The sequence below is a fragment of the Lacerta agilis genome, chromosome Z (genome assembly GCF_009819535.1).
Source record: "Lacerta agilis isolate rLacAgi1 chromosome Z, rLacAgi1.pri, whole genome shotgun sequence".
Lineage (NCBI taxonomy): Eukaryota > Metazoa > Chordata > Lepidosauria > Squamata > Lacertidae > Lacerta > Lacerta agilis.
Genome location: NC_046331.1, coordinates 45,370,671 through 45,387,671, shown reverse-complemented (window position 1 = coordinate 45,387,671; position 17,001 = coordinate 45,370,671). Strand labels below are relative to the sequence as shown.

The 17,001-nt window shown below is 44.6% G+C and overlaps 1 protein-coding gene across 1 annotated transcript in view; it reads right to left on the bottom strand.

Moving 5' to 3' along the window:
- Positions 1-14,720, bottom strand: part of IL13RA1 (interleukin 13 receptor subunit alpha 1) — a 43,043-nt gene extending 28,323 nt beyond the window's left edge. Inside the window, exon 1 of the mRNA XM_033137595.1 lies at positions 14,710-14,720. The gene's annotated coding sequence lies outside the window, so the exon portion shown is untranslated. The remainder of the gene's footprint in view (positions 1-14,709) is intronic.
- Positions 14,721-17,001: the final 2,281 nt, after the last annotated feature.

Below are 17,001 nucleotides of genomic sequence, written 5' to 3'. Positions count from 1 at the left end.
TAAATTCTTATAAAAAACAAAAATAAAAGCTAAACATACTTCTTAAGATCTAACTTTTACTTCAAAATAATTTATCACTTCTTAACTCAAATCAAATCTATTCCAAATATAACTTCATAATAATTAATAATATAACTTCATAACACAACATATTACTTCTTGTATCAAATCATACATCTTCTTTCACTTAAACTGCTGCTAATAAAAACTTAACATATCTCTTCAATAATTCAAATCTTAAATTCTTAACACACTGACTTCAGGGTACCATAATAAACCATCCTAATTACATTTTAAATATTCTCACCCTATCCCTTTTCTAACCATTTTCCTTCGCCATCTCTGGTTCTCCCCCCAGAAATTTCTCCATCTCCCACCAAAGCCATTGTCCAGAATGTCTTCTTTTTCTGTAAGTCCACAGGTCCAGACACAATCCATAAATGTCCTTGCAGGGTGCTTCAAATCATCTTCTTCCGGCATCTCCGTTTCAAAGTTCCAATCATCTTTCAATTGTAAATTCACAAATCTTCTTCCCATCATTTCTGGGCTCTCACCCCAGAAATTGGATATAAAATGTTTTCCAACCCTGTGTCTCTCACACCAACAGGATTGTTCAGCTTCACGGAGTTGCACAGCCTCTATACTTTGTTTTTCCAAAACTTTCTCAAGTTCCCTTGCAAGATTCCTTTCCAGTTTAGCGAAATTCTCCAAAGTCTTCCCTGTAGCATATAACATTTTTTCAACATCCTGGCTCAGCAAAATTAATTTCTGGTTTAATAGTTCCAATTTCAAAAAAATAATCCTTTGTTCATGAGTCAGTCCTGGATCCAGAGCCAATTTAAAAACGAAACCAAGCATGGTAGAAGTAGGCATAGGGTATCAGATTTCAGTATTTTTCCATCTTTAACAAAAAGTTTTAGCAGCCATTTTCCCCGGAGTCAGGGTGAAAAGACTGTATTCCAACCACTTCAAAAAGAGATATTTCCACAACTTTAGCACCCCTAAAAGGGATTCAGCCAGACTCACTTATCAGAAAAGACATACCATTGAAACTTTGTATCCACTACTGCAGCAGCAGTCATAAAGGGAAACAGTTATTTTCTTCTTTGAACAAAGGGCTTCCTGTTTAACGTTCCTCCCGGAGTGCCAAATGCCAATCAATTTAGATCCAATTAATCCTGTACTCACGGCCTGCGGGTTTCTTCTTATTTTCTTCAAAATCAGGTAGAACGAACTCGCTAATCGCAGGCGGCGGCCGCCGCTTCGCCGGCCCAGTTGGGGCATACCTCCACAGCCCAGCGCCATTGCCCCTTCACTCCCTCTCCCCCTTTCTAGGGGGAAAGGGAGAAGGGTTCAGCGCCATAGCGGGCTCGCTGGAGAGCCCATGCCGCGGGACGCTCGACCCGCGGTTTAGCGGAGCCCCGCTGTGCGGTAGCGGGGCTCCAACCCCCGGGCCGGCCTGAGTCGTTTTGCTCCCGAAACGACCCACGACCGCCCGCAATGGCGTCCTCGCCGGAAGTCCATATGCCACTGAATCACCTGGCATGGGTACAGCCAGGATTTATGTTGTCTGGGGGCAGGACACCCACCTGTCATCATCCTCTGGCTCTGTCTATTAGATTCAGGATGAAATGCCTCAACAACAGTTGTTTTAAATTACTTTCTTTTGACTCCAAGTGCTCAGAAAATCTGTCAAAATCTTCAGTCATTTGAAAACTAGGAAGTAAAGTAGAAATTAACATCATATGGTTAACGAGTATATTTTGGAAAAAATTCAAAGAACATGCCTTTTTCATTTCATTTCATTTTAAAAAAAAATTAAACTCAAACAAGTTTTCTTGGATTTGCTGAAAAGCTTTTCAGTGCTTCCTTCTCAAATTCCTCCTCTTTTCCATTGCAGCTCAGTAAGCATAGCCCATTGAGATGTGCCCTTGTCATCCTCCACTGTAGCCAGGTATTTACTCTCTGCAAGGGACTGAATGGCTGCTCCAGGGCACAAGTGGTGCCTGGCTGAGCAAGAGATGGGTAGGCAACCTAAGGCCCGGGGGCCAGATGTGACCCAATCGCCTTCTCAATCTGGCCTGCGGACAATCTGGGAATCAGCATGTTTTTACATGAGTAGAATATATCCTTTTATTAAAAATGCATCTCTGGGTTATTTGTGGGGCCTGCCTGGTGTTTTTACATGAGTAGAATGTGTGCTTTTATTAAAAATGAATCTCTGGGTTATTTGTGGGGCATAGGAATTCGTTCATCCCCCCCCCCATATAGTCCGGCCCACCACATGGTCTGAGGGACGGTGGACCAGCCCACAGCTGGAAAAGGTTGCTGACCCCTGATGTTAGACCCACTGCTGTAGGATCCTAAATTTGGATGTTCTGCAGAGAGTGGCTCACACATTTTAAGTAGTAAATTATATGCTACACGCATAAGTTAGCAAAAGCAGGCACTGACTTTTTCTAGGGAAATGCTCGTTAGGAAGGGAGATTGCGGTATCTCAGCAAGCATTTCAATTTCAAATATTCTAATTATTTCTGCTTTTAGCTTGGTATTGCTGTTTATTTACTTGATTTAGGGGAGGGGCAGCTGCCCCCCCTAGCTACACTCCATACCTCCTTAATATTTTAAGTGCCAAATGTAGAGGCATTCTTCCTGCATTCCCCTGACATACCGGTAGGTATATTATATGATGTTTTGGTGAGCCTAATAAAGATATGTCCCTAATATGGACTGTGGGCAGGGCTTTTTTCCAGGGGAAACTCACAGGAACTCAGTTCCAGCACCTCTCTGGTGGATGTCATTGCCATTCTAAGAGAATGAAGGAGGTGTTCATGATGAGTTACCACCCTTCTGAGTAATACCCCTCCCCACTCTCTCACTATATATAAGGGTCTGTTGACTTCTATTTCAGTATATCTGAAGAAGTGTGCAGGCACACAAAAGCTCATACCAAGAACAAACTTAGTTGGTCTCTAAGGTGCTACTGGAAGGATTTTTTAATTTTTTATTTTGTTTTGTGTTCATGATAAGTTCTGGTACCTCTTTTTCTAAAAAAATAGCCGTGACTGTGGGATTAGTCATACTCAAAGTACAGGCATCCAAATGAGTGGCTGTGACTAACTTAGGTCCAAACCACAGATTCTCTATATTTAATGATAATTTATTTTTCAGTGATAGATGAAAGTGGAGTTTATTTTGTATTTTAGATATTTGGGGTGTGGGTGTGGGTGTGTGTTATCACGAATTGCTTCAGGTAATATAGTTAGAAAGACAGTACAATGATTTTGTTTTTCTTTAAGTCAGTAAATTAGCATTGTTGCAGTGCACTGGAAACCAATGAGCCTTCACCTCTGTTTATCAGTGTGCCTAGAACTCTGACTCTAGCCTTAATAACATTTACAATTGCTATTATTTTAATGGAGCCACTGGACAAGGGTAACAAGTTTTCTAAGATTCTTTTACCTCAGGTGTTGTTCCTATACCCCTCTCTCTTAGAGTGTTGCCATTTTGTGCCCACTTCGTTGTTCATGATTAACATCTCTTACACACTCTGTGGTGTGTTGGTTGTTGTGATAATATCTGGAGAGCCTACTAATTTCCACGTAAATGTGGGTTAGTGGGTAGCTTCTTCGCAGTATCTAATCTCTAGGTGGGTCTCTTTTTAGAACTTAGGTAAGAGTCTAACCACATCAATGGGTACAACCAAAAATCCAGATGCTCTTAACACCACCAAAATTACCCCATCTTTGCATGCTTTTGAAAGGCTGTTTTGTACATTTTTGTTGCTCTAAAAGCCAACTTTGGGGGGAGAAAAAGGAACTGATTCATGTCTACCAGGAAGTGCAATTCTTCTCCACCTTTATTTGAATAATCACCATTGGCACAAAAAGAAAGAAAAAAGAGCCACAAGCAACCTTTATACAAAGCTCAGGGCATTTGCATAAAGGCACCTTGCTGACCTTTCTGTGAAAAAAGTACCTATTTAATCTGCCCTGAGAAAATGATTATAAGGATGGACTAAAAATGAAGTCTGGTGAGGCCATGCATCCTACTTTACAGAGGACAGGCCTCTGTTTGGAGGGGGTGGTCTGACCTAAATTCAGTTTAAGAATAAAGAAGTCTAAGATCTGAGAGCTGGGGAAGCCTTGGCTTGATTTAGGACTCAGCTAGACTGGTAAAGAAAAAGCGATTTATATGCTTCTAGTGTTTGAGTTTAAAGCATTGTAAATTTAAACAGGGAAAACGGGTAAAGAGAAATGGGACTCCACGTCGTCATCTGGTGGCACACGGTTATATCGCACATACAACACATAAAAATCACTTTGTCTAGCTGAGTCCTGGTCCATCAACAGTTGGCACCTGAACAGCAGGTGAACTTAGGGCACAAGGCACCTGCAAATAATCTGTGTCTAGACTAGCTCTGTTTAAGTTGGGGATGGCAAACCTGTGACCTCCAGATGATGTTGGACTAAAGCTCTCACAATGATCCCTGGCTATTGGGCATTCTCGCAGGAGCTGGTTGGAGCAGGAGTGATGCCTTTTGGGGGGGGGGGAGGTGAAAGGGTGTGCCCCATGTGAATGATTTACCGTATTGGCCTGAATATAAGCCTCACTTCCCCCTCAAATTCCGACCGTGAAAAATTAAAGTGCGGCTCATATTCACAACCTTATGGTATGTAGGCCGAGAAGGGAGAGAGCGAGAAAGGAGAAAGGCCACCAGCAACACAGTGCAGCTCCACACACACACACACACACACACCAAGTATGCAGCCAGGAGCAGCAAGAAATGGAGCGGCTTATATTTGGGTATTTTTAATTTTTTCTTCCCCTCCCCTCCAATTTTAAAGGTGTGGCTTATATTCAGATGTGCCTTATATTCAGGTGTGGCTTATATTCAGGTGTGGCTTATATTCAGGCCAATACAATAAAATGCTTAAAGCAAAGCTGTGTATGAGGTTTTGTTTTTGTTTTTTTCAGGTAGTGTCTGCGTATATAATCAGCTATGTGAAATGCAGCAAATCATCACAAGAATCATCACCATTATTTCGCATTACTACACACAGTGCTTTTTTTCTGGGGGTACGCAGGGGTACGCATACCCCTAAACATTTTGTGAATCTTTGTACTTTTGTCCATTTACTGTAATTATTTTTCCTGATTTGAACTATAAAATGGTGATTTTCTTGAGTCAAAAAGAGAGTACCCCTAAACATTTTTATTTTTTAAAGAAAAAAAGTACTGACTACATCCCTGTGTTGGGACAGGAGAGGAGGGTTGTCTGATCTGCTTCTGCAACATTCAAGAAAGATGGAAACAGAAAGATCAGATGAGTAGTGCTGCCTGCCAGTTTTGCATATTTTCCCATAACATTGCAAAAGCAGCTTGTGCTAACCTGCTTTGGGAGAGAGCTATTCTCTCTCCCTCTCTCCTACACACACACACACACACACACAAACACACTGCTTCCAGATAACCTGTTTATTAAAAACCCACGGGGGGGGGGGGAAAGGAAGCAGAGCCGGGGCTTGAATGCAGAGCGCCAGCTCTGCTTCTTTTTTCCCCTTTCCGCCGCTTTTTTCGGCGGGGGGGGGGTCAACTAGTGAGGAGGGTGTCATGCTTGTCACGCCCTCCTCGCTGGCCACCACCCACCGCCGAAAAAAAGCCTCGGAAAGGGGGAAATTCCCCCTTTCTGCACCCACGTGCGTCGTGACGTCATGATGACGTCACGACGCACGCGTCGTGCCCCTCCCCCAGGGGGGTTCCTCTGCGCTGCCGCCGCCCCCAGCAGCGCAGAGGCTAGCAACGCCACTGGCATTAGCCATCTATTGAGCATTAATTTTGTTTGATCTCTTTGTGGGGAGGTTAGATGATATTGCATCAGGCAAATATTATCCCCCACCTTCTGTATTGTGAAAAATCTGTTTTTCTTTGGAACAGGTTTGTTGAGCAAGAGCACCAAGTCAACTTCAATTGTGCAACCTGAATTTGCTTGTATACAATTAAATCCCACCCAAAAATGGAGATCATAGAATCATAGAGTTGGAAGAGACCACAAGGTCCATCCAGTCCAATCCCCTGCCAAGCAGGAAACCCCATCAAAGCATTCCTGACAGATGGCTGTCAAGCCTCTGCTTAAAGACCTCCAAAGAAGGAGACCACCACACTCCTTGGCAGCAAATTCCACTGTCGAACAGCTCTTACTGTCAGGAAGTTCTTCCTAATGTTTAGGTGGAATCTTCTTTCTTGTAGTTTGAATCCATTGCCCCGTATCCGCTTCTCTGGAGCAGCAGAAAACAACCTTTCTCCCTCTTCAATATGACATCCTTTTATATCTTTGAACATGGCTATCATATCACCCCTTAACCTTCTCTTCTCCAGGCTAAACATACCCAGCACCCTAAGCCATTCCTCATAAGGCATCGTTTCCAGGCCTTTGACCATTTTGGTTGCCCTCCTCTCTACACGTGTCAGTATCCTGCTTGAACTGTGGTTTCCCAGAACTGGACACAGTATTCCAGGTGAGGTCTGACCAGAGCAGAATACAGTGGTACTATTACTTCCCTTGATCTATATACTATACTCTTATTGATGCAGCCCAGAATTGCATTGGCTTCTTCCACTGCTGCATCACATTGTTGACTCATGTCAAGTTTATGGTCTACCAAGACTCCTAGATCCTTTTCACGTGTACTGCTCTCAAGCCAGGTGTCACCCATCCTGTATTTGTGCCTTTCATTTTTTTTTGCCCAAGTGTAGTACTTTACATTTCTCCTTGTTAAAATTCATCTTGTTTGCTTTGGCCCAGTTCTCTAATCTGTTAAGGTCATTTTGAAGTGTGATCCTGTCCTCTGGAGTATTAGCCACCCCTCCCAATATGGTGTCATCTGCAAACTTGATCAGGATGCCCTCAAGCCCATCATCCATGTCATTGATAAAGATGTTGAATAAGACTGGGCCCAAGACAAAACCCTGTGGCACCCCACTAGTCACTTCTCTCCAGGATGAAGAGGAGCCATTAATGAGCACCCTTTGGGTTTGGTCAGTCAGCCAGTTACAAATCCATGAATGGTAGCATTGTCTAGCCTACATTTTACCAGCTTCTTTACAATAATATCATTGGGCACCTTGTCAAAGGCCTTGCTGAAATCAAGATAGGCTACATCCACAGTGTTCCCTTCATCTACCAGGCTTGTAATTCTGTCAAAAAAATGAGATCAGGTTAGTCTGACATGACTTATTTTTCAGAAACCCATGCTGACTTTTAGTTCCTTTCTTGGTGCTCACAGACCGTTTGTTTAATGATCTGCTCTAGAATCTTTCCTGGTATTGATGTCAGGCTGACTGGGCGGTAATTGTTTGGGTCCTCTCTTTCCCCCCTTTTTGAAAATAGGGACAACATTTGCCCTCCTCCAGTCTGCTGGCACTTCGCCTGTTCTCTAGGAATTCTCAAAGATTACTGCCAGTGGTTCTGAAATCACCTCTGCCAGTTCTTTTAATACTCTTGGATGTAGTTCATCTGTCCCTGGAGATTTGAATACTGTACATCTACACTAGCCAAGTATCCTTGTACTACCTCCTTACTTATTCTGAGCTGTGTTCCCCCTGCTGCATATTCTTCAGGTTGGGCATTGTTTTCTTTTATGGAGAAGACTGAGGCAAAGAAGGCATGGAGGAGTCCTGCCCTTTCTCCGTCCCCTGTTTGCATTTCACCATCTTCTCCTCTAAGTGACCCCTCTGTTTCCTTGTTTTTCCTTTTGCTACGGACATACCCATAAAAGCCCTTTTTATTGCTTTTAACCTCTGTAGCAAGTCTGAGTTCATTCTGTGCTTTAGCTTTTCTGACTTTGTCTCTACACGTGCTGGCTATTTGTTTGAATTCCTCTCTGGTGATTTTCCCCTTTTCCCATTTTTTTGTACATATCCCTTTTAAATCTTAACTCAATTAAAAGTTCTTTAGATAGCCAGCCTGGCTTCTTTAGGCACCTTCCATGTTTTCATCTCATTGGTACTGCTTGAAGTTGTGCTTTTAATATTTCCCTTTTAACAAACTCCCATCCATCATGAACTCCCTTCCCTTTTAGTATTACTGACCATGGGATCACACCCAGCGTTTCCCTAAGTTTTCTGAAGTCGGCTTTCTTAAAGTCTAGAATTTGAGTCTTAGTATGCTTGGTTGCTCCTTTCCGCTGTATAATAAACTCCAGAATAACATGATCACTCCCACCTAATGATCCTGCCACTTCTACCCCACTAACCAGGTCATCACTATTGGTTAGGACCAGATCTAAAATGGCTGATCCTCTTGTTGTTTCTCCCACTTTCTGGATAATGAAATTGTCTGAAAGGCCAGTGAGGAATCTGTTTGACCTTATGCTCTTGGCTGAGTTTGACATCCAACAAATATCAGGATAGTTGAAATCCCCCATTACTACTATCTCACTTCCTTTTGAATGCTTGGTCATCTGTTCCAGGAAGGCATCATCTGTGTCCTCAGTTTGGCTTGGGTATCTATAGTAAACTCCCACAATGAGATCACTGTTATTTTTCTCTCCCTTAATTTTGACCCAGATACTCTCAGTTTGGCTTTGAAGTTTTAAATCCTGGATCTCTTCACAGGTATACACATCCCTGGCATATAACGCCACTCCTCCTCCTTTCCTGTTTGGTCTATTTCTCTGAAATAGATTGTATCCCTCTATTACTACATTCCAATCATGAGACTCATCCCACCAGGTTTCAGTGATGTCTATTATGTTGTATTTAGTTTGCTGTACGAAGAGCTCAAGTTCATCTTGTTTATTTCCCATGCTCTCTGCATTGTATACAGACATTGAAGACCATTGGTCATTCCCCCATGTCTCTTATTTAAGGATTTTTTCTTCCCACCACTAGGTCTGTGTGCTGTTTGCTCCATTTGGTCCTTGACATTTGGATGATCATCTTCAGCACTTGATAGACTCCTACCTTCAGGACCACTGTCTCCCTCCCCCACATAAGTCAGTTTAATGCCCTCCTGATGAGGTTTTTGAGATTCGTGGCAAAAACATTCCTCCCAACCCTTGTGAGGTGCAGCCCATCACTTGCCAGAAGTCCGTCTTCAAGAAACTGCAGACCGTGATCTAAGAATCCAAACCGTTCCTGCTGGCACCATTTGCGAAGCCAGTTGTTCATTTCCCCTATTTTTCCCTCTCTCCCTGGGCCACGTCGTTCAATTGGGAAGACAGATGAGATGACAATTTGTGCATTTAATTGCTTCAACTTCCTGCCCAGAGCCTCATAATCACTTTTGATCTTCTGAAGGCTATGGCTTGCAGTGTCATTGGTTCCCACATGGACCAAAAGGAAGGGGTAGTTGTCAGTGGGTTTTATGATTCCTTGCAGCCATTCTGTTACATCTTGGATTTTGGCCCCAGGGAGACAGCACACCTCTCAAGACATGTTGTTGGGCCCACAGATCATGGCTTCTGTACCCCTCAGTAGGGAATCCCCTATCACCACTACACACCTCCTCATAGGCTTGGTTGTGATTCTTCCATGTGCTGTCCTTTCCAAGGTCACTTGCACATTCCTGGAGGACTGACTGTGCTGCTCGTCTTCATATTCCTCATCAACTGTGATGAGGGAGAGATCTTCAAATGGAGTCTGTTCTTCGTCTTCCATGTTAAGGGAGAGCACTTCAAATCGCCGGGTGGTCGAGGGCTGCTTCGGGTCCGAAGCGCCCTGTCCATCCCGGGGGTTAGGAGCCCCGCTACCGCAAAGCGGGGCTCCGGTTGGGGTGCGGGAAGAGCGTCCCGCACCCTGGGCTCCCCGGCAGCGCCCGCGGAGGCTCCGAACCCTTCCCTCGCTCCCCCTGTAAGGGGGGAGTGGGGGTGAAGGGACAACGGAGCCGGGCTTCGGGGATATGCCCCAACCGGGATGCAAATGCGGCGACAAAGCCCGCGGTGAGCGTCTAAGCTCTACCTGTGAAGAATGGAGCTAAAGGAACCCGGTGGTCGTGAGTAAAGAATCTGATTAGAAATCGTGCTTTTGGAACGATCCGGGGGGAAGGAGAAAGGCAGCCTGCCTCCCTCCCTTCGAGCTGAAGAATGTAACCAATTTGAGTGATTACTGCTACAGAACTGGCTACAATGTATTTAAAATTGACACATGAGACTGGCAAATTCTTTTTTCGGGAAGCTAACTAGAGGAAAATATCTCCATTTAAAGTTGCGGTATTTGCGCTCCAGCTCAGAAAAATGGCGACGAACAAAGAGGGGAGTAGAAATACAACACCCACTTCCTCCTCCTCTGCCAGTATGCTGGGCTTCGTCCTTGAACTGGTATTGAACTCTGGACTAACGGATGAACAGAGACTCACTGCCTTGAAGGTGGAACTGCTTTATAGAAAAGTCAAAGTCTTGTGTGGGGGTCTGAAAGGGAACCAATTGCCCACAGAGGAGGCTTTTAAAACTTTTGACACTTTGGAAGAAAGCCTTGCCAAGGAGCTGAGAGGGTGGATGGAAAGATGGAGAGAAATGAGTGAGCTACTTCGGAGAAGAAATTCGCTTTTTGGGGGTGGCAGCCCCAAGGCGACGTCAAGATTTCTTATATCCAGTCCCCGAGGTGTGAGCTCGGGGGCCAGGGACAGAGAATTAAGGTATCTACAAGAAGAAAAGGAATGTTACAAAGAACCGAAGAAGCTGAGAGATGATGAGATGGACACCTCTGAACTCGTGGCAAGGAGAGGTTTGGACTGTGCCTGGATCTGTGGACGTTGGGAGAGGGAAGCTACATGGATGTTCAGTGCTGATGCCACTAGGAGAAGAATAATGGACAGAGGGGGTGTGGGGTGAAGCATTAAATAAAACTTAAACTAGCCTGATATGGTAAATTGAAATCGGAGGGTGAACACTGTCAACAATATTTTGTTAAACTCTTTATTTGAACATGAAAGGAGATATTTCAAGTTTTTATGTTATTAGCAGCAATCTTAAGGATAGAAGAGATAGACTTGATGCGAATGATTTGTGAAGATCTGTGAGGTGGAGTATAAGTAAAGTGAATTTAAGTGGATTAAGTTTATGGATTAAGATTAAGATGTAGATTAAGATAAGAAATCGATAAGATTAAATTAAGAAGAATTATGACGAGGTATCACTATGGCGATGCATTCTTAGTAAAATGTTGAAGATATAATTGAATGTAATTATATAATTGAATTTAATTTCTTTTTTCTTTTTTCAGGAGAAATGGTTATAAAATAGATTAAGGATATAAAATCGAAGGTGAAAAGGCAGGGGAAGTCAATGGTCAAGATATGGAAATAGAATTTTTTTTTTTTTTTTTTTTTTTAGAAAGATGCAATAAGAAAACTTGACATTGTTTGTATTTGTTTTATTTGTTTTGCATTTGTTTAATTGTAGGTGTGGGTGTGGGTATATGTTGTTATAGAAAAATGCCAATAAATTCTTATAAGAAAAAAACAAATTGATTGTGTAGTTCTAAACACTCAGAGCGATCCCTGGGCCTTCTATTTCTATGAGTCACGTTCCTCCATACACCTGGCTCCTGTGTTGGGGAACTGACCTCCTCCTCATGGATGTGCCCATAGCTGTCAAGTTTTGGATTTGAAAATAAGGGATCAGCAGCCTCACCTATCCCAGGGACAGTCACATGGCAGTGGTGGGTGGAGCCAGAAGCAAAAGTGGGTGAAGCAGCAATGTAAACTCCATATTTGTACATTGTGCAAGTACAGTAGTTAAATTAAGTAAGTAGTAAACTTAACAGGGCTGTCTTAACAGAGAGCCAGTGTGGTGTAGTGGTTAAGAGCGGTAGACTCGTAATCTGGGGAACCGGGTTCGCGTCTCCGCTCCTCCGCATGCAGCTGCTGGGTGACCTTGGGCTAGTCACACTTCTCTGGAGTCTCTCAGCCCCACTCACCTCACAGAGTGTTTGTTGTGGGGGAGGAAGGGAAAGGAGAATGTTAGCCGCTTTGAGACTCCTTCGGGTAGTGAAAAGCGGGATATCAAATCTAAACTCTTCTTCTTCTTAAGCATATCTGGCGCCGTGGTGCGAAGATCCCTCTGACGCCCCCCCCTTTTTTCCAGAGTTGTCAACCTTTTTTTAGACAGGGGATCCCAAAGTTGTTGACCATTTTTACGAAAGGTTCCCCAGAGTTGTTGACCTTTGTTTAGGGAGCTGACACCACACTTACACATTATCCCTTTGAACAAAATAAAATGAAAAGGCAGAAGAAAATCTAATGAAGTCCTCAATTCCAAAGCAAGACTCATTCAAGACTTAGCAGTTCTTCTAATTCATTCTCATGATTCAAATCACCACATATCAAAAAGTTAAAGCAGTCACCAGTTTGTTGTTCTTTAAATAAATTGATAAAGACACAGAGAATGAAGTTCCTGGCCAATTTGTGTTTAAGTACAAAGCTGACATTTTCAAATATTGTGTGTGGGGGTGTGGGGGTGTAAAGCAGTGACATCCTGAACCTAAAAAGGACCCAAAACCTGGGTCACAAAGGCTGCAGCCCTAACTGCACTTACCTGAGAGTAGGCCCTGCTGAATCTAATAGGACCTTAAAACCCGCTGCCACCTATAAAGGACTTTTTGTTGGTGTTTGTTTGTTTTTAACCACTAACTGCATGGAGAGCACGCTCTGGAGTCCATCCTTACCTTCAAACTGAGTCCTAATGGTAGTGCGTCCCCCCTCAGCTTTCCCCTCCCACCGCCCCAAATCCGAATGAATCCCTCCTCCACCTTTTTGCTCGAAGGAAGGGGCGGGGAGGGGGCACGTTCTTGGTGGTACCCGGTGCAGACATATTTTTTTGCACCCCCACAGATTTCAATGTTTTGCAAAGGGTCCCCCAAAGTTGTTTCCCCAAGAAGCAACTCCATTCACCTCATCCATTGGCCATAGCAACAAGAGAACATTACAACATACACAGAACAAAATAAAAGTTGATTATAAAAACACAGTTTAGAGTCCTGAATCATCAGTCAGATAGTGGACCTTAGGATCCCCCAGAGTTATTAAGCTTTTTTTGGACAGGGTCTGACCAAGCTGCTGAGCTACCTTTAGGGAGGCTTGCTGTGTGGAACAGGATTTCATCTGAACAGGAGTGCACACACAGGTTGACGGGGGTGTGTAAGCTGTGGGCAGGCAAGCACCACAGCACAGAACCGCCCAGTGGGAGTTTTGACACCAACCCTGAGGAATGACACAAAGGCCGGCCCACCTTGCCCCTGTCTCTTAATACATTTACCATTGCTCTAAGGAGCTCAGGGTGGCAAGCATAGTTTACCCCTTCCCCATTTATCCTCACAACAACACTGTGAGGTAGGTTAGGCTTGCAGACAGTGAGTGGCCCCAAGTTGCCCAATGGGCTTCCCAAATTGTACTTGGATAGAATGGCATTACAAACAGTGGACACCTCCAAATGGTTCAGAGGACGGCAAAAAAAGAACACACACACACACACACACACACACACACACAAAACTTGCCTGCCAAAAAGGGGTTGGGTGGGTCAACCTAACATGGGCCACACCAGGGCAGTGTTTTCTTTTAGATTTAGCTCTTTGTATTAAAAAACCTGTACTCTGGGAGGGGGAGCAAGAGAGTCCTATTTGAATAAAGAGTCCCACACCTCTCTAACACACAGCTTGAGTGCATTTACAGGGTGGAGTGGCAGATGCAGCAGCGCCATCCAAGTACCCAGTGTTTTATTTTGGGGTGTGTGTTTATTTTAAAGACAGAAAAAGCAAAAAGTTTCAGGGGGAGGAAATAGAAAAGCAGAAGAAATGCAGAAAGAGGAAAGTAGGGTGGCCAGCAAACGCAGTACAGTACCAAATCATGTTTGGTGTTGAAGCCCCATCCAAAGCACCATGCACATCTCCAACGCTGCCACCAAGAGTCCTGGGAACTGTAGTTTACCCCGCACAGAGCTACTACCACCAGCATCCTGATCAAACTACAGTTCCCATGATTCTCATTCCACCTGTGTGTGAATGTGCTCTACGTACATGCAATGGATACCGTCCAAGAGGCTGGCGGCTGGGTCAGGCCCTGCCAGAGATCTGAAGGCTGGAGGAAGTGGCTGCTGGCAAGGCATAGTAGGGGATCCGTGTAAAGCAGCTTGGATCCCACTGCATGATCTTCCTGCTGGTTTTGCACCCACGGGGGTGCATAGCATATGGTTACCAGATTTTTTTCAATGATTCCAGGGACACATAAAAAAAAATTATTCATGCTTTATTATCCATAATTACATGGTTTTCAAGGGGATCCAGACTGCACACTCCTGTGCTCCTGGCAAAAAAAAATCAAAGCCCTAGACAGGATCCAGTAAAAAGCTGGAAGTTTATTCTTTGGAGGAAAATGAATACCTGTACAAATAAATTAATTCTCTAATAATTATAATTCCCCAGGTTTCAGGGCTGAACCCTATCTCAAATAGCTAGAAATATTTTTCGGAGGGGGAATAAATCCCCTCAGCCTTGAGGATACAGCAGGTTAGTTCAAGTTTTTAAAAGGAGAAATGAAAGAGCCAGAAAGCCTTGGCTGTTGTGTCAGGTGACACGGGGGGGGGGGAAGAGAAGAGCTTGCTCATGCTCAGAAGCACTCTTTCCCCCTGAGCCATGAGTGAGCCTGGTGCATGGAGGCATCCTGGAGATCAGCAGGCTGAGAAAGGAAAGCCTTTCTCTGCAGCCTCGGACGCAGCAGCAGCAGCAGCTGAGCTCCTCCTCCTCCTCCAGCTGAGCCTCCTTCCGAAGCCAGCTTGCCTTCCTTCCTTGCCGCTGGAGTGGGGAGGCAGGGAACGAAAAGCTCCTTGCCTGCTCGTCCGCTAGTTCAAACGCAAAGAAAGAAATAAGAGAGGAGGCAAAGAACAGAACACATGTGGGGAAGCCCCTTAGCGCTCCATGAATTTGAGTGAGGGAAAGGCTCAAAACAGTAGGGGAAAGAAAGGTGGAGTAAGGGCTTGAGGATGCTGACACAAAGTCAGCTGCCATTTAAAGCAACAGCAGGGAATGTAAAGCGCCCAGGTCCCAGGATCAGAGCCACCGGATCTGAGAGCGATCCAGGAGTGCTTGCAGCCAGCTGTGTCTCCATCGTGGACTGGGCAAGGTGAAGCAGGCGGGACTCGCGAGGGGGACTCGGCTTGGGGCAATGAAGGCTCAGCTAGGTGGTTTTTTGTTTGTTTTTGTTCTGCTCCCCTGGCTTGCAGCATCCAATCCTTAAGGGCAGGAGGCGGGATTTCTTCGCTGCAGCCTTTAACCCTTCATCGCCTGTGACTTGTGAGCTGGGCAGAAAGCAGTCCTTTGAAAGCCGGGATATATACGGGTTTTTCAGTGATCCGGGGGAGCAGCGGAAATGCATTGAGAAATGGGAGTTTCCCGGGCAATACGGGATACTTGACAGCTCTGGATGTGCCCTGACTCCCCCTTGGTGCAGACAGTGTGCTCTGCTGTATCCCAGAAAAGCTCCAGCTCTTTAATTTTCTGGAGTGTAGATACACGGGCCTGAAGTTTCTGGACCTTGTCTTCTAGTAGGGCAACCAACTTGCACTTGCTGCAGGTGTAGCTGCCTACATCCTTTGGCAAGAAGACAAACATTGCGCAGGAATTGCAGGTGACTGCAGTTGTTCCCTCACCCTCCATCCTGAAAAGCTTGAAGTCAGGACAAAAAAGAAGCCTAGGTCTCCCCCAATAAGCGCTTGAGACTAGCTCCCCTTTAAAAGATGGGTCAGATTGTGCGTGCCGCTGGCCTCCAGGCACTGACTAGCTCTGCCCACAGCTAGTCACCTGACTCAACAGAAGCCCCTCCCCCTCAGACCATGTGCTCAGGGAGAGCACATGGCCAGAAACAAACACACACACAAGCCTGGACAGTCACTCAAATCCAAGAGGCAGAAGCCCTAGAAAACAAGCACAAGCCCTAGGAAAGAAGCACACAAACAAACAAGGAAACAAGCGCACAAACTTAATCACACACAGCCCCAAAAAGACAAACCCACAAAACCTACAGAGTGTCCCCCAAGCTCAGCTCACCTTGTGCTCCCTCCTCAGTCGCTGGCCTCCAGATAGTCTGGAACAGGCTAGAATCCTGTCAGATTTCAGAAAGCAGTTTCTATCCCTTCTAGCACCCGATGGTGTCATAATAGGGATGCTTACCTTCCATGCCCAAACCTCTTATTTCAGTGATGGCTGTCTTGGGCGAATGGACTAATTTAGTTGGGCAACGATCTATTGGCACATGGATGATTATGTAAATAAAGGCAATGGGTGGGGTTGTAACTGTTGCAGGTGGACAAGGATGTGCAATTTATGGCAAAACAACAAAAATAAATTCCTCTGTGACAATTGTTGGGGTGGGTGAATTGTCAGTTGTAAGCTTTCCGTTTACAAGATTGCAGGTTCAACCCCCAGAATCTCCAGGAAAAACCTATTCCTGAAGCCTTAGAGAATCACAGTCAGTCAGAGCAGACTGGGCAAGATGGCTAACAATCTGCCTTAAGATACGGCAGCTTCATTTTACTTTTGGATTAAAATTCCAATTCATTTGGTAAACTCAGGCCATGTGCACTTGGAGTCAGCTGAAGTTTCCATATAGGGCGGTTGTGATGAAAAATTGCGGGCATGGGCAGAGAACCATTTACACCCCCTGAGCAACTTGGTGGAAGGGATATTTATTTATTTTCAATACTGCCTGTCACTCGAGGATCACAGAGCAGTTTACAGTATAAAAACAATAATGGAGTCCTTTACCTTTACATTTATGTATCATTTAAACTGATAGCTCAGTTTGTAGAGCAAGAGACTTAATCTCAGGGTCATGGGTTCAAGCCTCAGATTAGGCAAAAGATTCCTGCAGGTTGGACTAGATTATCATTGTGGTCCCTTCCAACTCTACAATTCTATGATTCAATGTACTCTCTAGTTAAAGGGTCATTCTGCAGCAACATGACTGACAAGACCTTTATCTGCCTGTGCCCATGTGACTAGGGTGTA